Source organism: Leopardus geoffroyi, chromosome C3 (genome assembly GCF_018350155.1).
Source record: "Leopardus geoffroyi isolate Oge1 chromosome C3, O.geoffroyi_Oge1_pat1.0, whole genome shotgun sequence".
NCBI lineage: Eukaryota > Metazoa > Chordata > Mammalia > Carnivora > Felidae > Leopardus > Leopardus geoffroyi.
In genome coordinates, this window is record NC_059338.1 from 138,066,454 (window position 1) to 138,089,335 (window position 22,882).

Sequence of the window (22,882 nt, forward strand, 5' to 3'; positions counted from 1 at the left end):
TCAAGGTTTTTCATGGGACACTAGAAAACAGGCTTCTTCTATTTTGCTGTAATTCAATTTGAGAAGGCAGGAATATAAAGACTCAGGAGCCATCTTGCATTCAAAAGGTTAGAATTTGCCAGACAATAACGCCCAAAACACAAAGGAAAAGAGAACTAAACTAAGAAATCAAGTTCTGATGACTCATTCGAGCTCCTGAGTTCAGCCATGCTTGAAGCTAATCCTATTACCAGACTTATCAATTTTATGAACCAATAAATTGCCTCTTTGCATAAACCATTTGGGTTAGGTTTTCTGTCACTTGTAACTGAAGACTAGTTAGAAGATCATGGTGAAAATGGTCCAGTTTGAGTTCCACAGATGTTTATTTTAAGATGTAATAATTAATAAAACATAGATTTTGATCCTAAAGATCTCATTAACTAGACACATTCACAACTAACTATAATCCCAGCAAAATAAAATCATCCTTGATGCCAGATTTTAGCCCAAAAGCATAAAGCCTGACCAGTCTTGAATGTGTCAGAAGTCAGAAGGCAGAATACCCTTGGACACATATTGCAAATAGCAAATACAGTTGTCTCTGTTGTCCCAGAAATTCCATGGTTCCTCAGGCAAGTGGCTCACCAGGAACAACAATGGAAATGACGTGCAATAGAGGTATAGAAAAAATATCTGGGCATTAATGTTATTTTTCAAAAGCAACCAATTCCGGATAAAGGAAATCATTTTGACCCAAAGCTTTGTTACTGTTTCTTTTCTTCCTTTACTGTGTTACCCACCCTCAACAAAATGTTTTAGTGGAAGCAAGGCCATATCGATCATCATGGTTTCAGAAGATGTCATGGGAAAATGTCAGTCTTATCTTGAAGGTACAATAAGGACTTATTTTTTGTCATCCTGTTGTAGCTCTCTAAGGGGAGGGATGGTTTTTGTTGCTTTATACGCATGTATACATGCCAATATGTGCATGTATGCATATTCTCACTGTTAAAGTGTATGGCAATGGTGTTGGGTACCTAGTCTTGCTTGGTGGCATTTTGCAAAATGTTCACTCAGAATACCCTGTGTTAGGCAGTAGTCCCAGGATATCTGGGACTCCAGAGCTCCAGAATAAAGAGAAGATTTGCTAAAGCTCCGTTTATAGATGACTTAACTTGGGAAGGTTGTTTCTCTATGGGCAATGCTTATCTTAATCAAAGATGAAGACATTTGGGGAAACTCATTCATAACTATAGCTCAGTATTATTAAATGTCATTCCATGGAATAGATTGAATCTAAAGGGAGATTTTAATTAAGGAGCCAGTGCTACACTTACTAATTAGCCCTTGCTTGCTTATTTTCTTTCACAAGCAGATTTCTTGTCAAGAGTTGAAAATGTCTCTATAAATGCCTATCTCTGTCCATATGGCTGCCTCTAAGTCACATTGTTCATGGACTTTGATAGGGAGAGCTAGGCGTTAAAGATGCTGGTTAGAGCAGTGTCCCTTCTGCTCCAGGTACCATGGATGAGAGGCTTCCTCCATTCGTCAGAATGAACTGATTATTCTTTAAACATTAGAAAATGCTCTGACTGTGTCATATATGAACTATGTTGGTTTGGAGTGATATCTTTTTTTCTTGGCAAGAGTACTGTCATATCCCTTTTATTTTCCCAATTAATTATTAAATCCCTTTCATCTGTTTATACTAGCAGGGTGTCCATTTTCTGCCTCTTGTGCTTTTCTGTGACTCTAAATTACCCAAGGCCTCTAGGCATTTACTTAGTCTTAAGACGTGACTTGCACTTCCAAATACTGGGCAAGGAGAGAATTAAGAATTCATATCAGTCCTTCGGTGTGTTCCAGTTGTAGATGGCTTTGGGTTTCAGGCTGCTGAAAGCCAAAAGCTGATGCAGCTTAGTCCATCCTTATCCACTTCCCTTTTAGGCTTTTGAGGTTAAAGGTCTGAATTTACATATTACATGATTTGTCATCATACCCAAAATACAAATATCATGCTGCTGTATGGCATCTACCTTTCCACTTATAGTATAGGACTTGGCTTGGATTCTAGGTCCCCAGTTTAGACTACTTGCCCCTGTGTGGAGTGTCCCTCTTTGGGGCCCTTGGTTTCCTTTCTTGCCAGGCAAAGTCAGCTAGAAACATTCTAACCCATCAGACAAATACAATGTGATTGAGTCTGAAAAAGGAAAAGGTCAGAATTTTAATCTCTTTCCCCTTGAAATACCCCTTGATCTTTATATGAACTTACCTGCTGTCTTGGTATCCAGCCCTCTCTACAAAGGGGTAGCCTAAGGGACAGTCTTTGACAAGCTACAAAGAGTCCCATTTTGCTTTTCCTCCAAGGTTTTGGGTGACTTCATATTCAATATGTGTTCAAAGAAGAGAGGCCATTCATCTGTGCAGATAAGTTAAAGAGGATCAGCTCCCAGGTGACTTTCTGCTTTTGTGAAGGACTAGCATTGATTGGTAGCTTTCTTACCAGAAAACTTCTAAGTTTTCCTCACCAGGCACTGTGTTAGAACATAGTTTCTAAGATGGGATGTGTGGGTTTCTACACAAACTACTGTCCAAATTGGGATAATTTTGAGTGTGAAAGGGGACACTAATAATTATACTGGGACAACAGGTCTAAACCAAGACTGTTGGAGGCAGAAGGCAGAGATGTTTCGTGATCCTGTGTGTGGATCTACACATTCCCTGAGTGGTGAGAGGTATGTGTTGAGGGTGATGCAGGACTGGCTCCTTCATAGACTTCTCTGTGTGCAACAGGCCCCAATTACCACAGAATTCAAACACTTGCAAAATGTTTAATGGGTAAAAAGTACCAGCAAAAGTGATTTTGTTACTCAAGAGTCTTCATAAGTATACTGATGGGAAGTACTGATTCAGCAGTCAAGGTACTTGACCAGATTTGTGATCATTATAATTGTTGTTTTTTTTTTAAGTACTTTAAGTTTATTTTTTGAGAGAGACAGAGACAGCGTGAATTGGGGAGGGGCAGAGAGAGAGGGGGAGAGAGAGAGAATCCCAAGCAGGCTCCACACTGCCATTGCAGAGCCTGATGCAGGGCTCAAACCCATGAAAGCACGAGATCATAACCTGAGTCAAAATCAAGAGTTGGATGCTTAACTGACTGAGACACCCAGGTGCCCCTATAATCATTGGTTTTGAACTAAATTTTACTTTTCCTTTTTTTCTCTCATATAAGAAATTAATAAACAGTAGAGATCAAATATGTTCAAATAAATAAACTGCCCAGTTTGCTGAAATTGGATCTAGTTTTTAACTAAATTTGTATTGTTAGTTATGAAAAATATGGAATATGGCTGGCCTTGAACAAGGCATGACATATCTTCTTGTTTTACCATTCTAGCTTTTTTTTTTTAATCAAAGACTTTTTTTTTTTAAACCAAAGGCTTTGCTTCACACAATGTCAAAATTTTATGAGCCTTTTCATCAAATATCTTGTAACTTCTTCAGCTATTTCAACAGCTGAGACATCTATAAAATGAATAATATCAAGACCTTAGAAAATATATGCAAGTTATAAATAAATGGGAGGTTTAGCCAAGAAATGTTTAGAATGTTAGAAATGTTTCTTTCACAAGTTTGTTTCGTTGCTGTACCTCATGTCTAGGCACAAGCTAATATAGCACACTAATGAACTTCAATAGAAACAGTAAGTGCCCACAAAGATGACAATCAGAAGAATGTGTCATGTGCTTTCAACTTCTCAAAGTCATAAAGCACACATTTTTCCAGCTTAACCAATTTTTCCAGTAGGGAGCATTACCTTATGGAAGAGTTTTATGCTTGCAATCAGGAAACCAAAAAGAACTAGTTTTCAGTCTAGAAATAGTAATAGTAATAGTAATAATAATAAATTGATAAGAACCTAAAACCCCAAAACTGAACTTCATGAGGAGTTGGAGTTTATAGTTATACTATTGGCATTATTTAGGAAGCCAAAAAATCAACATGAAATTTGGTACCAGGATGAAGCAAGCATTAAACTCTTGAGGAACATTTCCTCAACCCGTATCACACAGAATTTCCATAGATAACATTTCGAAGTGGATGAGCTCATAATTCAAATTGAAAGACATATAAGAAAATAAGCCAGGGGTGCCTGGGTGGCTCAGTCGGTTAAGTGTCTGATTTCAGCTCAGGTTGTTATCTCATGGTTTGCGAGTTCTTAGCCCCACATCAGGCTCTGTGCTGATAGCTCAGAGCCTAGAGCCTGCTTCAGATTCTGTGTCTTCCTCTCTCACTGTGCCCCTCCCCTGCTCACACTCTGTCTCTCTCTCTCTTTCAAAAATAAACATTAAAAAAAAAAAAAAAAGAAAAGAAAAGAAGCCATCTTGAACAAAAGTTGGCCAACAAACATGCATACACACACACACAAACCAGGAAGATTACAGCCTTCATAGAATAATCTAATAGTGACTGCATATTTATTAAAGATATAAAAGAAGAATCAAGAACATAAGAAAAGAATAAAATACTATGATAAATAAACAGAAAATCAAATAACATTTCTATAAATGAAAATGAGTTTGTTTAAGATTCAATTGCTGGTTTGTTAGTCAGTTTGCATCTGCAAATGGGTAGCTCTGTGCTACATAATGGAGATATAATTGTGAGACTTTCACTTTCTTGGAGCCGTAGTGTGGTGGAGCATGATTGGCATGATTCAAATCACCAGAAAAACAAAATTAATCAGTTAATTAATGGATAAGTTATTAGAATAACTAAGGAAAATTGAAGAAAAAATTAGTGAACTAAAAGACATATCTAAAATAGAAATCAAATAATTAATTTAGTTATCCAGAATATGGTTTGGAAAGATAAACAGATACAAATGTAAAAGAAAGTTTCAAAAATATGGAGAATAGAATTAGAAAGATCAGCATATAGTTAGTAATAGTTCCAAAAATGAGACTAAAACAGAAGAGGCAATTATCAAAAAGACAATGGCTGAGAATTTTTGAGAACTGATTATAGACTTGAAATAGCAGTTCAAGAAACACAACATATTCCAAGCAAGATAAATAAAAATACCACCACATAAATATATCATAGTGAATCTGCAGAACCCCAAAGACAATGAGAAGATTATAAAAGTAGCCAGAGAGAAAAGATAGATTTTTCTAAAAGCAAAAAAAAAAAAGTTAAACTGAGAGTAGATTTCTAATTAGAAACAGTATAATGCAGAAAACAATGGAATATCACCTTCAAAATACTGTAAAAATTCCTGTCAACTTAGAATTTAACACATATCTCAAATATAGATCAAAGACTTAAAAAAGAAAAAAAAACTCTTCCCAAATATCTAGTTGACTGTTAAATTATGGATGTAAATGAGAAACTTCCCAAGAGCCCAGAGAAGAAGCACACAAAGATAGAGGTCTATCTTCGAAAAACAAAATGCTCTTGGTGAGGGTGTAAGTTTAGACTTCTACAAATTGAGTTCCCTACCAGCACAAAGCTGAGGCTGAGTATATCTCTTCCCAAATCCTTGGATGATCACTAAACTACTCAAAGGGAGGCTAGGGGGCAAGGCTAAAAATTAGAAACTGGGGGAAAAACCTAAGCAAAAGCATCAATGACTATATACAACAGAGGGACAAATTCTTCAGTTAGAATCCAGGAATTTAATTTCCAGTTGTCAGAAAAACAAAACAGAATCCATAGTCCTTCCAGTATATTATGTACACTTTCAAGTTTGACCAACTTACTAGACATCCAAAGAAATAGGAAATTATGAGCCTTACTCAAGGGAAAAAATTATAGTTAATAGAAACTTGCTTTGAGTGGGTCCAGATATTGAATTTAGCAGATGAAACCTTCAAAGCAAATCTTACATTTAAAGATGTAGATTGAAATACATTCAAGTAATTGAAACAAAACATGATAAAATAAGAGAATAAATAGGGAATTACAACAAGCAAAATAGAAACTGAAAAGAACCAATTGGAAATTTTAGAGCTGAAGACTATAATAACTGAAATAAAAACACACCAAATGGACTAAAAACATATTTGAAATATCACAGAAAAGAATCAATGAAACTGAAGGTAGTTTAATAGAAATTATCCAATGCAAAAAACAGAAAAAAAATGTATTCGCTGAAAGGGGTGCCTGGGTGGCTCAGTTGGTTGGGCGTCTGACTTCAGCTCAGGTCATGATCTCGCAGTTGGTAGGTTCAAGCCCCACGTTGGGCTCTGTGCTGACAGCTCAGAATCTGGAGCCTGCTTCAGATTCTGTGTCTCCTCCTCTCTCTGCCCCTCCCATGCTCATGCTCAGTCTCACTCTGTCTGTCAGTAATAAATAAACGTTAAAAACTTTAAAAATATATATAAAGAAAAACAAGCATATTCAAGAACTGTGAAGCAATATTAATAATTCCAACACATGTTATTAGAGATCCAGAAGGAGAAGAGAGAATTGTGTAGAAAAATCATATGAAATAAAGGCTGAAAATGTCCCAAGTTTTGTCAAGAACATTAACTTATAGTTCCAAGAAGTTCAATGAACTTCATGTAGGATAAAATTTTTAAAAAATCAGAGCTAGACACCTTGTAGCAACATTGTAGAAGATAAAAACTTGGGGATTTGGAATGTTTTGATTAAATTGGTGGTCACATGACTTACATACATATCTCCAAACTCCTCAACCTGTACAATTAAAATGAGTGAATTTTATTTTTGTAAACTATATTGAAATAAAACTATGGAAAAAATACATGTGTAATACACATACTCAAACATATATGTATATATATATCACAAATATCTATCTCATAGTTAATATTTTATCAAAAGAAAACGGATAGTTTAACATTAAATCCATTATTTTAAGTCACTATATTAAGAAGTTACAGGAGAAAACCATATGATCATCTCAATAGATACAGAAAGAGTATCTGATAAAATTCAACCATGGTTCATGATAATCTTGTTTAGTAAACCATGCATAAAAGAGGGTTTCATTATCCTGAGAAAACATATCCTCAAAACCTACAGCAAATATTTTAAATCATGAAGCTTGAGAAACATTCAAATTCACTGTTATTATTAATCTTAGTCTCAATTCAAAATTTTACTGGAGGTCCTAGCTAGTGAAATGAGACAAGAAAAGTAAAAGAAACATGTAATAATTAAAATGGAAGTTATGTGGTTTTCCTTATGGGAAAAAATGGATCTCAATAGTACAGTACAATTTTCATAAAAGGAAATTCCAGATGGACTGAAGACTTTAATGTGCAAGACTACAGATCTCATAAATCAGTTCTGTTATACCACAACATATGTGTTCCTAAAAACCACCCCACAATGCAAAATCTCACAATTAAAAGTATAGGACTTAGGGAGAAATGGGATGGAAAGGCAATACTCAAAAACTGACAAAAAAAAAGGAAAAAACTGGAAGCATAGTTTTTCCTGTGTCAAATAGTTACAAAATACATAAATACTACAATAAATGTGGAAATTTACCTTGAAATAAATGGATAGGTTGCTTGTGAAATGGACATCAGAAGAGTTCCACTGATGAGTTATTGTGAAGTAGGTTATCTGAAATTTCATGGAAAGTTGTAACACCAAGCATGGATAGGTGTGGCATGTAGCATACCTGTGAACTGAGGTAGCTGGTAGATGTTTGAGGTACGCGTGAGTGTATATTATGTGTATTCCAACACAGCTTGATTTAACTGCATGTCTTTCTCTGCATTCACCTAGTGTTTTTGCTGACAAAATTGCCATAAGCAAATTGGAGTTTTGTGTTATGCTCATATTTTTTCTAATTATACCAATTGTCTTGGAACAAATTTGCATATTCAAAACAAATACTATAGCCAAGCCGACTGTATAAGAAATAGGATAGTATATTTTTTTAGCATTGTGGTAGGGAAAAAATTTCCTAAATAAGGCAAAAGAAGTTTGAAGTATAAGGCATGGGTGAATTTGACTATTATTATTCAATAATAATAATAATAATAATAATAATAATAACTTTACATATAGCAGAAATGATACAAAAATGAAGTAAAAAGATAAGCTATTGACTGGCTTGGAGAAAATGATGATAATGATTTTATTTATAAACAACTTCTACAAATCCTTAAGAAAAAGGCAAACAGTCTGAAAGAAAAATAAACAAAGACAATTTACAAAGAAGATAAAACAAATGTCCAATAAGTATAAGAAGAGCTGCTTTGCCCCACTAAAAAGAAGGGAGCTAAAAACTAATTCAACAACAGGCTACTATCTACCAGTTTGGCAAGAACGAAGAAGCTTGATAGCACCAAACTTTGGCAAGAATGTGGAGAAACAGGAACTTTATAGTTTATGATGAAAACAAGAACTGATATAACTGCTTTGGAAAATAATTTGTCAATCTAGTAAAACTGAAGAAGCTGAGTTTACGACTCAGTAGTTCTATCTCCTGGTGTCTACCCTAGAGAATATATGGCATCCGTCTGTAAGAGATGTGATTGAGGATGGCCAAAGCAGGATTGTGGGTAATAGCAAACACATGGAATAATCTGTCTCTTATTAGGGGAATGTATAAAGTATTGTTTATTGAAATTATGGGAAAATATAGAGCAATTAAAATTGTGACCTAGATTTGCAGGTATTAGCATGAATAAATTGCACAAAGAAACATGTTAAGTGCAAAATATATGTAAATATTATATATGCCATGATACTACTCATGGAAAATACTGGAGAAACAAACTACTCATATGCATGTATTATTGATACATGCATCTGTATTAGCACATTTGCAACGGGATGATACATACCAGTTTCAGAGTAGTTGTTAACCTTGTTAAGGAGGGAAGTGGAGTGGGGTCAGATGTTCCTGAAACATTTTATCTTAGTTTTTAAAAAGGAGAGAGTCATTTGATGCAAATATAATGGATTCATTGGTGAATCCATGGATATAGGTCATGTATTACTTTCTGCATTTTTGTATATTTGAAACTTTTTAACAAATAGATGAGTGCCTTATTTTATGCTAGGCAATTTTACTAAGTGAAAAACAAAATATATGACACAAAAATAGACACTCAGATCAATGGAACAGAACAGAGAACCCAGAAATGGACCCACAAACGTATGGCCAACTAATCTTTGACAAAGCAAGAAAGAGTATCCAATGGAATAAAGACAGTCTCTTCAGCAAGTGGTGCTGGGAAAACTGGACAGAGACATGCAGAAGAATGAACCTGGACGACTTTCTTACACCATACACAAAAATAAACTCAAAATGGATGAAAGACCTCAATGTAGGACAGGAAGCCATCAAAATCCTCAAGGAGAAAGCAGGCAAAAACCTCTTTGATCTTGGCCTCAGCAACTTCTTACTCAACACGTCTCTGGAGGCAAGGCAAACAAAAGCAAAAGTGAACTATTGAGACCTCATCAAAATAAAAGCTTCTGCACAGCGAAGGAAACCATCAGCAAAACTAAAAGGCAACCAACAGAATGGGAGAAGGTATTTGCAAATGACATATCAGATAAAGGGTTAGTATCCAAAATCTATAAAGAACATATCAAGTTCAACACCCCAAAAACAAATAATCCAGTGAAGAAATGGGCAAAAGACATGAATAGACACTTCTCCAAAGAAGACATCCAGATGGCCAACCGACACATGAAAAAAATGCTCAACATCACTCATTATCAGGGAAATACAAATCAAAACCACAATGAGATACCACCTGACACCTGTCAGAATGGCTAACATTAACAACTCAGGCAACAACAGATGTTGGGGAGGATGCGGAGAAAGAGGATCTCTTTTGCATTGTTGGTGGGAATGCAAGCTGGTGCAGCCAATCTGGAAAACAGTATGGAGGTTCGTCAAAAAATTAAAACTAGAACTACCCAGGACCCAGCAATTGCACTATTAGGTGTTCATCCAAGGGATACAGGTGTGCCGTTTCGAAGGGACACATGCACCCCCATGTTTATAACAGCACTATCAACAATAGCCAAAGTATGGAAAGAGCCCAAATGTCCATCGATGGATGAATGGATAAAGAAGATATGGTGTATCTACACAATGGAGTCTTACTCGGCAATCAAAAAGAATGAAATCTTGCCATTTGCAGCTACGTGGATGGAACTCGAGGATATTACGCTAAGCGAAATTAGTCAGTCAGAGAAAGACAAATGTCATATGACTTCACTCATATGAGGACTTTAAGACACAGAACAGACGAACACAAGGGAAGGGAAACAAAAATAATATAAAGACAGGGAGGGGGACAAAACATAAGAGACTCTTAAATATGGAGAACAAACAGAGGGTTACTGGAGGGATTGTGGGAGGAGGAATGGGCTAAGTGAGTAAATCATTGTTGCACTATAGGCTAACTAATTTGGATGTAAATTTAAAAAATAATGAAATAAAATAATAAAAAGAAGGAAAACAAAATATAAAGATGTGAGTGGAAAGAGAAGTCATACATTGACACATACGTAGAAACATTTTGTTGGAAGTGTGTTTATGCTGCCTGGGGAGTTCTGCAGTGTAATGAGTGAGTGTGAACAGCCCTCTTACCCTGCCTCTGTCAACAAAGATATCTAAACCTGAACCCAGTGCTTGTATCTGGGGAGGCAGTGAAGTGAACGAAGTCACTTTTTCTATTTAAATCCCATGTGCAGGCTTTCTTCCTTTAGGACCTCGGCCAGTAGTGTGCTCATGGAATGGACAGTGGGCCTGCCCGGGGCCCCCCATGGACAGCAAGATGCAAGCACAACTGTGTCTGAAAATACCTTGGTTTGGGAAATGGAAATCTGGGATGCAGGGCAATGAGGCCTTTATATTGAAGCCAGGAAGCTCTGAATTTCCTAACATAAAGACAACCCCGCCTGCAAATGCTGAGAGCCATCCCTTCCTGTTGTAAGCAGGGAAGTCAGAAGGCCTCTGACCACATGTTCTCTTTCTATTGGCCTTAACCCTCTCACAGCTGGATGGGAGGATTCTGGGAAATAGCACATCCCAGACGAGGGATGCTGTGGTGCCAAGGGGTTAACAGGCACTTTGTGTGAAGTTTTAATATTCCACAAATGAAATGTGCATGTGGAATGGGAAAAAAAGAGGAAAAGATTATATTTGTCAGCTGGGCTGCCATATGTTGTTCTGGCCGGAGCACAGCAAAAATGGTGACAATTCTTTCCTGAATGAGAATCTCTGTCAACTCCTGATTTCATGCCTTTCTTTGGACAAGCAGGAGCTTTCTTCATGACTGGGCAGAGTCTGAGATTTTTCATATGTGTGGGGGCAATCTATGTCTACCCCTAAAAGGTAGAGCCTTGGCATTGCATGACTTGATTTTCAGGAGGTAGAAAAAGGCAGGAAAATCATAAAATTCATCTGCATATTTTCTTCTCCTTCTTTTTTTAAATGGAATTGGCCCTCAGGGTAAAAACAGTCCTCTGAAAGCACAAATAGCTAGCTGCATGACAAATGGAGAGGAGGTTATATTGGCAGAGATCTGTTAGTTCTTACTAAAAGTCATCATCGGTTTCACAGAGTTGAAACTTTTGTCATACAAAGGGCTTTTCTTATTCATATTTTGTGGGTTATGATGCCTAGGTTAGTAACAAGTAAATGTTTAAGTGTATGTGTTGTAAGAAAAATAAATGAGATTCAGGCTTGGTGTGAGAGGGTGCTTCTTTTCTAGTTATATATTTCTGTCTTAATTTGTGTTTGAAAATGCCACACTGGACAAAATTACTTTTTTTCTTTAAATAATGTTTTATGGATCCTTCTTACTGATTTTCTAAGTCATATGGTCTAGGAATTTTGAAAATTATATAAAACATGGAAGAGACAAAAATGTCCCATCATCCCACAATCTAAATATTTTAATATATTTTTCCACGCTGTCAATAAATAAGCAAATGTATAAATAAATTTTACAAAATTGACATCATATTGTTAAAGGTTTTGTTGTCAATATAATTCTTAATAGTTCCTTATATTCTATTGAGAGGATGTTCCTTTCATTGTTAACTATTCCCTATTATTGGGCATTTGGTTTCTAAGTTTGTTTTTCTGTCACTGACAAGTAAGACAAATAATCCTTTTTCTTGCATGAATGTTCTTTGCAGAAGAGGGCACTGTTTGTTAGAAAAGCAAACAAGGGTACCCTTGATCAGTTAAGGCATAATTTAGAATTTTACAGCAGTAGTGCTAACTGAGCTGACATTCTCTGGGGAGGAAGAAGCATTAAGAGAAATGGCTGTGGGTAAAGCCTGGAAAAATGAGGGATGAAAAATGGGGCCAGAATCAGATGGTGGTGAAAACCCCCAGACTCCATACTGAATGGGGAGATAATCTGAAGTAAGAGAGCATCCCTGCAGGAATGAGATTCTTCCTTCTCTCCAGTCCGTATAGGTAGAGTGAGCCCAAGTACAGCAGATCATTTCCTGAAATCTAAGAAGGAAGAGCAGAGAGCAAGTGCCCCAGCCAGGTCTGCACAGAGCCTCTGTTCCTCCCTCCTCTTCCCTCCATACCCTGCTTGGGCTATGAAAGGATGCACAGAACACTGAACACTCAGCATTCCAATCCTAGTGTGAGGAAAAGGAACAGAACACGGATGATACAGAAGACACATCAAAGGGAAATCATTCATGCCATAGCAGAGAAAATAGAAAACAGAAATGAGGACCTAAGCATGGGCCACATGAAAAGGGATAGCAAGGCAGCTAGGGCAAGAGTGCTCCAAAGAGGAGGAGGGAGAGGAGGGAAGAAATGATCACCGAATGCGATCTGGCAAGGAACTAAAAATAATTCTTCATGAGCATTTCCTACTTTAAAACAACCTAATTAGAAAATAAATAGCTCAAAGATGATGATGAAACACAGAATGAGAAGGAAAGGGAAATAGCAGACTTAATAGTTTTAGGATCAACCCAGTATCATTAACGAGCTAACGAAGCAGATAATAAAAGCAGCTACCATTTATTGAGCATTTAGTAAGTTCGACACTGTCCTAAGTGTTATGTATTGATTACTTTCTTTAATACCCATAAAAATACTATGAGTAAGTAGTTTCTTCATTATCAATTGAGGAAACTGAGACTCAGTGTGGTTAAGTCACATAAACTCACTAGAAAGTGGCAGAGGCAAGATTTTAACCCCAGACATATCTACATCACTATGTACGTGTAGTTGGATCAGAGTTATTAAAATCCAGTATTTCCTTCCATCCATTCATCCATCCATCCATCCAAGCATCCATCTATCCATCCATCCTTCTATATAAACAGAGATGAAATTCGTAGAATACTAACGATACCTATTTCTGGATGATTTTTTTTCTTGATACTTTTCTGTACTGATTGAACTTAAGCAATATTTTTATCAACTTTAGAAAATGATTGAATGATGTATTGTAATATAACAATGATAGTAATATCATGATTGTAGTCTTTCTTCTCTTATTCCTAAATCATTTATTTAATAATTCACTTCCTTATTTATCTTCCAGTGCTCTAAACATTTTATGTCACTTCCTAAAGAATATTGGAGATTGTGATACAATATTATTTTAATGTTTTAACATTTAAAAATGTGTCAAAACACCGGCCAGATCATATTTTAGTTTTAGACACTTGAACAGAAACTTCTGAACCTGAATCCCACCTACAGTCCAGTGAAAACTATATTCCTTCCCTATATGTGTGGTATAATTTGCTTTTTAAGCTTAATTATTGTTTCTCTTCCCCAATAGAATGTAAGTTTTATGAAGGCAGGGAATTTTGTGTGCTTTGTTGTATGCATAACACCTCAAATAGAGCCAAGTATCTAGGATGTATGTGCCATAAATGTTTGTTGAATGAATGAATGAATGAATGAACGAACGAATAGAAATGGACTTTGTTAACAGAAAGAAAAGTGGACTAAGATTCATAGAACTGTTGACTCCTTGAAGGGAACTTCACATTTAAGTACTATTCAACTTGATTTTAATTGTCCATATGACAGTTTTTCACATTTAAATGATAGAATACATTTAAAAAAATACATAGTGAACATGCATTTCAAATACAATATTCCAAATTTGGCCTGTATATCACATCCACACAAACATTCTTCTTAAAAGATTTCCTTTGTGAAAGGACAAAAGCAAATATGCCTGTATATGGGAGGGAAAGTCCTGTTTTTCTGCAGCCATGTGCCAGTAAAAGATGTTCTTGCAGAAGTCCCAGAGTGGCAGGCTTGAGGACCAGGTGTGCTTCACAGAGCTTCCATTTGATTTCATTGCCACATTAAATAAAAAGTTTTTTTTTTTTAATTTTGGTTTTCTAGTTTTTCTTGAAAGTTGGCAGAATTGGCTACACTGGATCCACAGTTTCACATAATAATTGGCTGTTGCTGAGTAGCTATTGCCACTGTTAGACCATAACTCCACAATTTGCCACAGTCCACACCATTCCATAATGTGTTCCTGACCATCTTGTGCCTGGATCACTTGCCCATTTCTGTAGGCACTTGAGTTTGCCATCCATGTTCCATATATGCTCCCCACTTCCCCCATGACTTGTTGCCTCCCTAGAGCTCTGCCCTTCTGCTTTTTCTGTTTTTGACAGAATAGTTCCTTCTCATTATAGGTACAGTTTAAAAGCTCTCCTTAAGTGTTTCCTAAGGAACTGATCTTGTGTCTTTTTTCAGTTTGACTTACCTTGTTGCGTATATTTTTGCCATTGAAACCTGGATTTCAGATTGGACACAAAAACACTGGACTGCTCCCTCTGCCACACACCATTTTTCTTTCTTTCTTCCCCCCCCCCCCTTTTTTTAGTAGGCTTCATGCCCAGTGAAGGCCCAATGCGGGCCTTGAACTCAAGAACCTGAGATCAAGACCTGAGCCAAGATTAAGAGTTGGATGCTTAACTGAGCCACCCAGGCACCTGTCTGCCACAAACCTTTGCCATGCCCTTGTAATTTTGCATGCATGGCTTATGTCCTATCTCAACCAATAATCTTTTATGTTAGAATTGGAGGAAAAAACTAAAAGGAGAAGTGGGAATGAGAAAAGGAGAAGTAGGAAGGGACATTCTGGATGAATTTATCATAACTCCTAAGTGGGGGAAATTGAATTAAAGGCATTTACAAAAGAATTATTTCACTACTACTTTTTCTCCTTATCTTACCATATATACTTCAATGTTTTAAAAACATTTATTTGTAGAAACATAACAATTTTTAAATACTTCAAAATAATATAAAATATTTAAAAATTATTTTTAAATATTTAAAAGTTTTATGAATATATATGATTTTCCAATATTGTAATTTACTCCTGGCTAAACTTTTGTGGAATACTAAAGGCAGGTAGCAGGAAGAAGCAGAAAAAGTAGAACAGTATAGTCTTGGTCACACTAAAATTAGGTAATCAATAGGGTGATATGTCTCTGTTTGTCTGGGATAATCCTAGTTTATTCCTACTGACTTGGCATAATTATTAATAGCATCACTTTTCACTCTCAAAGTGTCCTTGTTTGGATGATAAATTATATAGGCACTCTATTAATCAGGCCCTAAATGATCAAAAGCTATTTGTAATTTAATTGCAGGGACTTAGGGTATTTGTATTGTTTTGGTGGAAAATGGGGATATAGCTAACTAAATTGGAACTTATAAAATATACTAACACTTTTTAAAGATTTTATATACATGCACACACACACACACACACACACATACACACACACACACACACACACAAAGCACTTCTATAGTACTGCCTTGTATTCTAATTATTTATTTGAATAATTTGAGTAACAATTTAAATAATTTATTCAAGTATTTCCATTAGCCTCCTTAGGAATACTCTTCCACACATGAGAATATACTAATCTTTAATTTCTTTTAATGCCTTGCAAACAGTTTTGCACTTAGTAGACACTCAATAAATATTGGTTCAATGGAATTGGATAAAATGCAATCAAATTAAGTTGTCCCATCAGGGATAATCTGTGTTGGTTTATCTTCTGATCCACAAACTGGGAGGTGCCAGTATGCCACTACAAATTTTACATATTTCACACTAAATAATTTTTTATGCCTCCTCATCCTTGCTACTACTATTTCTTGTAAAGCTCTAGTTGTGTATTGTTACAAAGCATTTCTTTACTGAAATGGTTAAAAAAAATATGTTCATTAAGGCAAAATGTCCACTGGTGGCCTTGATTTCTTCAGATATATTGGACAGAAATGTTAGCATTTTTTTTTCTGGCCAAGGTTTTGATCAGAAGGACAACAGGGGACCACCAATAGGATGTTGGCCATAACTTGCAACTTTCATTAGTCAAAAATTCAATGAATAATTTTTTGGCCCTATACGGATTTCAAGAGACTCAAATAAGAACCACATAGAGGACCAACCTTTGAGAATCTGTGTATTTTGTATTTGAGTACTGAAACTCCTGGCCAACTGGCAAGGCACTGAGCTCTTCTAACAAGTTATAGGGTGGAAATTATTTCTCTTCTCACCCATCTGCTCTAGGAGCCATAGCTCATATTTAGAAGTAGCACTACTTACAGTGAAGAAAAAAAAGACCATCAATGGAAGTTAAAAAAGAAGAATAAAAGGCCATCATTGAAATAACAAAACAAATCCAATGATAAAAAAGAAGACAAATCACTTTGTAATATTCATGCAAAAGTCCTAATTTTTGTATTATTGCCACCTGGCATAATCAGTCTACAGAGATTCCTGTGCCATCTTTTGAAAAAACGACGAGGCACTTACTTTTAATGGCATGTGAGAGTATTTCTCTGTGATAAGAAAGCAATAGCCCTTCACTAAGTACGTCAGCAGAGGCAAAGGAGTGAGTTGCTCTATAGGGTGGGGGTGGGGGGATTCACCATAAATAGAGGGAAATATTCGAAGAAAAAAAGAGAGCAGAGAGGGTTAGGAAAAAGGATAACAACGAAAACATTTCTCCCTTTTATTTTCTTTCATCAGCTTTGAGCAGCTAAAGGAATCAATCAGGTTTTCTTAGCTGGTTACATTCCTTAATAAGGTAATAAGCCCTTTGCTACTGGCAGGGGGAAATGCCATTTTTAACTCCTGCTACTGTGTTTACAGATGATAAAACTTTTTAATGGTGCAGCCTAGTTCACTTGGGCAGGTAAAGCTAAGCCAGGAAACTTACAATATAACAACTGTGAAGAGCCTGTTATTCAAAAGGAATGCCACATCCCACAGTAAGGCAGCTCCCCCCCCCCCTTTTTTCTTTTTTTAATATACGCAAGACTAATGTAAAGTACTTTTCAGGAATGGTTTCATGTTAAGAACCATATGGAAATACCCTTTACTTATTACTTTGCAATACTAATGCTTTGGGAAACCAATTGTATTCAGTGGTCTAATTAGTGATATGACTTTTTTTTTTTACATTTTTATTTTTTAAGTGATATGACTCTTCAAGTACATGTGTTTTCACTTAAGATCGGCCAATTGTTGAATCCTTCATCCTTTCATGGACAGGATATATTGATTTTATGCATGAGAGATAAAGGATACCTAATAAACCTCTGGCCTAGAAGAGAGAAAAATAAATCCAGGTAAAATATCTTGTTTTAAAGAGATTCATCACGGTGCATATACTTTTTATTTCTTGGAATTTTCTCATGAATTTGTCTTTTACCCTCGTGGCAATTGATCTTCAAAAAGTGTTGCTTTTTGTTTTTTACTAGTTAAGGACACCTCTGTGTGTGTGTGTGTGTGTGTGTGTGTGTGTGTCTGTGTATCTCTTAATAGGGATGTTCTAAAATGTTTATTTTGCACATGTGAGTCATTCTGCAAGACCCAGACAAAATGTCACCTAATCTGAGGTGTCCCCTGACTCTCACAGGATGAATTGCTTTCTCTCATGGGCTCCAGTTTTACCGTATGTGTAAAACTATAGTAGAGTTACCAGAAATGTGTGGAGAAGATCCACATGTGGCCCCTTTTGCCTGGGGGAGTCAGAGAAGGCTTCAGAGAGGTGATATGGAAGCCTGATCTACAAGGAAGCGTGGTATCCCAGGTGGAAAAAGCATACTTTTAGAGTTCAGTGTGGATTAGCCTTTGCCCTCATGCATAGAGAAGAGTCCCCTAAGAGTATCTCCAGCAATTGTCTGGCATGTGTAAGTACTTGATTTTTGTTGATGGATATATGATTGAATGAGTGCTGAGCTGAGATGCGCGTGTTCCTTTATCATCCAGTCCCTCAAATGGACTCAATTCATTTTGTTTAGATCCTTCATGTATGTCAGAAAGCCTCCATGAATCTGTCAAGTGCCAAGTGGCTTTAAAGGTATTCAATATCTCTATTTATCTTTCTGCTCTATCCAGAGGCTTTCAATGAGAGATTTTATTTCCATGGGGAGACGACAAAATTCCATAATTTCTGAAAGGTGTTGCTAATGATCTTGGTGTTCAATATATACTGACTATTCAGATAAGTTGGCATTAGATATTTTAGAATATCATGTTAAAAAGTAGGATGTGTGGCCCTGTACTTACATGATTTTTATATTTGGTTTCGTCTTGATGAGTTTCAGGAAAAAAAAAGCAGGAACAATTTCTCTGAATTTCACCACTGTATAAATGACAGAGGGATGATTTTAGTACTTCTCACTGTGACTAGATATCATGAAAGAGCCACATGGTTGTGTGCAAATACCACCGACTATTCTATAGAGGACTTTTAAATATATCATCTTGTGGACCTTGACCCTGATAATCCGTGCTCCCTTTAATTGGAGACATAACTAGAACTGATAAGATACACTTTTGTTGTCTTTTGCAATGTACCATTCACAGATTTTTTTGAGTGCTTCATATAATCATTATATGTTTTTTCATATTCTCTTGATTTCTGTCTATTGCTGAGAAAACACTTTGGTTTTCTGAAACATAAAAACAAACGGGGAAAGTAAGAACTCTTCCTTAGGTAACCTCTGAACAGAGGAACTTTGTGCATTATGCAGCCGAGGCCATGCCAAAATGCAATTTGGAGGGTGTCCAGCCCTTCATTGGAAAGTAATGGTTTTCACTGAACTGAGTTATGACCAGCTGTTTACAGACAGTCTGTGACATACTGATAGAGCAGAACACCGTATGTTGCTTTCCAAATCAAATGATACAAGAAGTGTGACAGAGTGGAGAAACATCTGTCATTAGCAATTTTCAGCACGCTTCACTAATTCTGGACAAAATACGAGTAATGAACTTACCGCAGGAAACTTCAAATACTACCACTGCCGAAACAAGGATATAAACAGCAAGTCCTCCTAATGGCTTCTAATTTAATTCATTTGCAGTAAGAAACAAACAAAGTGGGTTATTTGTTTTTGATCATAGGGTAGTAAACACTAATGCTGATCACAAATGCTTATTTTGATCAAAGAATAGGGCTTGTGAAATGCAACTTCCTTCAAGTTCAGATAGAAAGCTTTATGCCTTCTTTAATTGTTGAAACAGGGTGTGTTTCTGTTTTTGCAAGTAGTAGGGTTGGAGAATGCACCCTGACAGGGATGAAATCTTCCCCATGTGGTGTCTGAGTGGCACACTCTGAGCTTGGGGTTGCTAGGGCTCTGACAGATTTGTTGGACCTACAGTGATATTTACATAACATTAAATGTTCTTAGTCTTTCTACTAAGGAGCTTGTATAGAAGAATGTGTTAGGTCTTTCTCAAGCTGCTTTCCCCCACCACTTCTCATCTTGCTGTTTTTTTTTTTTCCTGGCTGATAATTTTCATTTTGCGGTCCCACAAATTTTCACAGTTCTGTAACGAGCGCATGGTCCTCATACAGCATCCACATGGTTCTCTACTGGTCGACGTCACACTGTTGATGAGATCTCGCAGCCAAACCATGTGAAGGCTGCAATCTGTGAGCATTTTTCTTTTGTATCTTTGCAATCAATTGAGCTATTAAGCCGTTAGCATTCAAGGCCTACTCAGCTCAGCTTACGTGCATTTATCGCCAATACGGCAAAATTCCTAAATGGACAGAATTGAGTTTGACTTAAAAAGAAAAAAATGAAGAAAGGTTGTTATTCTTTATCTGAAGTTTCGACTAATGTTCAGAAAAATGGCAGTGTAAAATGCAGACATGAGATTTTGCCCAATCCGTTGGTGTTCTGCCGATGGGACCTACTTTGGACTGTGTCCCAGAACAAAAAGACTGAACGCCATTCGGAACTGATGACTGTAAAATGAGTGTAGGAGGTCTTTGAGGAGCTTCTTAATTACAAAATTATTCATGATAAAATGGCACTGATCTCAAATTCCCAGTTTCTTGTAAATTTTAGTGTGGAACCACATAAAAATGGTTTATAGCTTTTTAACACCTTAGGTAAACCAGATCCAGCCTCAGAATGTTGTCGGGAAAATCATCTCCAAATACCTTTGAATATTTCACTCTTCTTCTTCTTCTTCTTTTTCCTTTTTTTTTTTTTTAAGGGAATGACATACTGACTTATTTATCTTTTTTTAAGTGATCCCTAAATTATCTTATGGTTGAGAAGAAATATTCTAAGATATGTAAATGCTAAATTGTTCTGGTTTTTATAGACATCTGCATTGAAAAACAAAACAAAGCGAAAATATAGATGCCATTGAAACCCATCATTACGTTTGTGATCTAGATAATAAAGTAAGCAGACCCGAGCAATTCGCTAACACTAACGCTATTCTTTACATAAACAGTAAATGTTTAGATTTTCCTGTTCACTGACTAACAGCACACATATCATAAACACTAAGCTGTTATAGTACGTTTCGTGTGTTGATTCACTTTAACAGTTGTTAGTGTGAAGACAGGAAAAGAAAAGTGGGTGTAATGAGACCATGTGCAGTATGCTGTGAAAACAGAGGCCCTTATTTGGCATAATGGGTTGCACCATAAGGGCCATAAAATTGTGCATGTGTTAGTATCATTTTAATTATTACGGGTGCCACATGTTAAGCAGAATAGCGGAACTACTAAAACAGCTTCAAAATCCTTACTGCTGATCGCTGCATTTAATTACAAATAGGAACATTTGGAGATAGGTCACCATAAAACCCTTCTGTTGTCAAATGAGCTCAAATCTGATTTTTGTAATTATGTTTTTATACCACAGATCCTGTTGAATAACTATAGGGAATAAAATTTTAATAAGTGCTGATTAAATGTAGGTACATCTTGCTTCCTAAGAATATTTATGAATGCTTATCACACTTAAATCAAGGTACCATCACTATTTTCCTGTGGACAGTGCTTTGATCATTCAACCTTAATGCAAATAAGCTGAATAAATTTATGTGCCATGAAATATTGTTTTTTTTTCATTGAAGCATAAAAGCTCTGGATTTCAATTATTCATTCTGTTTGTGAACACTGTGTACTGTACTGTTATTCTCCAGAACCAAAGTGTTTTCATTATCCCACTACATGTCAGACTCAGTGGGATCTTGTAATTAACTTTCCTAAGGCAGGGTTTTATGGAGGAAGATGACAACTTATGTCGAGCTTTGGTTCCCTACTAGAATAAATATGGTGAGGGATGGTAAGTTTACTTTTTTAATCTGTCTTTTCTTTGGAATTATTTATTTTTTTGTTTTCTGGTTACTTGGGCTTTAAAAATCTTGAGCACATTGTGTTCACCAAAAGAAACTGTTCTTTGGGGTGCCTCATACGTGTCATATCCCTGTTTTTTGAGAAATGGTTTTGAAACCTTGCGTGATGGTTAGGCCTCCTACCTCTTTTGAACATGAAATTATCACTGTGTTTCCAATATAGATGAGATATGTAGGATGAACTGAAGAAGGAATTGCTAATGGGTAATGGCACATGAAAGTCATGAGTTATTACAAGGAACGAGGCCAGACACAGAGCTGGCATATTCTTATATTGCTATCCTTTAATGTTGGTGTGTGATCTCACAGATATTAAAACAGGTACACTTATAAACTATCCATGTGGACACATAAATTTGTGGTCTTTATAAGCTCAGAAGGCATAAAATACTTCTTACTCTATAAAACAGAGAAGTTTTATCCTTTTGATCAATAACATTTCTTTAGAACATTCAAATCCCCATGTATTTTCCAGAAGATCATTGTTGGAAAAGTTACTCATTGAATTTGTAGAAAAGAATCTTGCTTTACAGCAAAGATATTTTTGAGGATCACTAGAGAGTTCCATTTGCAAAACTTCCCAGATTATTGGTTGTCATTAAGCACTTGATCCATACTTTAGATAGCTGTTTTAATCTCCAAGTGGCTCTGCAGTCTAGTCATTCAAAGAATAGTACATGTTTTCTAATCCATATCTCCATATCTGCTGTTTCAGATAAATGATATGGCCTGGAAGAGACATACACTACTATGAAACAGATGCCACCCCCATTGGTGGTTGTGTATCACTTCCTGAATACATCATTCTGATGCAGTACTTGGAAACAGGCTTCAAGGCTGCAAATCATAGACTGAGGGACAAATAGTGCTCCTCTTTGAGGTAAAAAATACAATATATGTATATATGGTCCTAAGGTTTCTGGGTTGGTCCCTACTTGAGATTTGCTACTTCCCCAGTGCTGGGTGTTTATCATTTGGATCTATAGTCTCTTAGTAATTGTCATTTTCAAGTGACAGAGGAGAGGACTCAACCAATACCAAAGGAAAAAGTTGCAAAGTTATGCCTCTATCATTTGAAAGCATCATTTGGCAGGGTCAGCTTATTTCTTCAGCTCAGTTCTGATAAACTAGACATCTCTAAAACTTAGGTGGCCATCTAGCACTGTTTTGAACTCTAGTAGTGATATACTTTAGGAGGTGCTAAGTGTTAGCTGGAATTATGTCCCTTTATGAGC

At 36.3% G+C, this 22,882-nt stretch overlaps 1 long non-coding RNA gene across 1 annotated transcript in view; it reads left to right on the plus strand.

The window, feature by feature from the left end:
• LOC123586147 overlaps window positions 1-22,555 on the plus strand; it is a 45,052-nt gene extending 22,497 nt beyond the window's left edge. Inside the window, exon 2 of the long non-coding RNA XR_006706627.1 lies at window positions 22,363-22,555. This is a non-coding gene — a long non-coding RNA (uncharacterized LOC123586147). The remainder of the gene's footprint in view (window positions 1-22,362) is intronic.
• The last annotated feature ends 327 nt before the right edge of the window (window positions 22,556-22,882 follow it).